Source organism: Chrysochloris asiatica, unplaced genomic scaffold (genome assembly GCF_000296735.1).
Source record: "Chrysochloris asiatica unplaced genomic scaffold, ChrAsi1.0 scaffold00002, whole genome shotgun sequence".
In the NCBI taxonomy this organism is placed as follows: Eukaryota; Metazoa; Chordata; class Mammalia; order Afrosoricida; family Chrysochloridae; genus Chrysochloris; species Chrysochloris asiatica.
In genome coordinates this window covers 55,390,878-55,391,929 of record NW_006408520.1, presented here as the reverse complement: position 1 = coordinate 55,391,929, position 1,052 = coordinate 55,390,878, and positions in this window count along the sequence as shown.

Below are 1,052 nucleotides of genomic sequence, written 5' to 3'. Positions count from 1 at the left end.
GATGTGGTATATTCTGTTAAATATAATGACTGAAAGAGAAAAAAAATTACCTCCTGCCTTAGGGGAGACAAGCAACTTCTGGAGTTGTCTAAAGCAGATGTCACACTGGTTAAACAGCATGGCTGATAGGCGGCAAGGCCTACTATATTAACCCTGCCAGAGGCCCAAGGCCATATGCATATAAATGGAGTTAGTAAAAGGAATAAGAAAAGATTGAACTTGGATGATTTTAAAAGTTTATGTGTCTGACTGCCTTATGGATATTGGTTTATCCTGTTTATTGTTATAAAACAGATATGCATGTGTGATAGAAATGAATTTTGGGAATTATGATTACAGAGAGTTTGTAAGCCTATCATCAGCCTATATTTGACTGGATTTGTTAAAAGGGCAATTAGAATTTGAATAGAAAGAGAGAGTTTATTGCCTTAAGACTTTGTAGAGTATGAGTCCTTAAATGAAATCCTGAACCCCATCTATAACCTTTAGTGCTGGAACATCCACATTTGAAAACACATGCAGACCAACCCATAATCACTGAGAGAACAGGAGATTCATTATTGAAAGAGAGCAGAGAAGAAAAGCAGACTGTTTGGGTTTTTTCAACTAAAGCCAGCTGTTTGCTTTAGAGGTATCAAGGCAAGGAAAGTCTTCCCACAGCACCCAGGATTCTTTAGATTAAGGAACAAACTTGTATTCTCAGTGTTCTGGTTGATGTTGTTGTTGTTAGGTGCCATCGAGTGGGTGCCAACTCATAGCGACCTTATGCACAACAGAACAAAACACTGCCTGATACTGGGCCAACCTCACTATTGTTGCCACACTTGAGCCCATTGACGCTGTCACTTTCCCAATCCATCTCACTGGGGGTCTCCCTCTTTTTCTCTAACCCTCCAACTTACCAAATAGGATATCTCCAGCAACTAGTCCCTCCTGACAATATGTCCAAAGTATTTCAGACGAAGTTTGGCCATCTTGGCCTCCAAGGAGCACTCTGGCTGCACTTTTTCCAACACAGATCTGTTGGTTCTATGAGCAGCCCGTGGCACTTT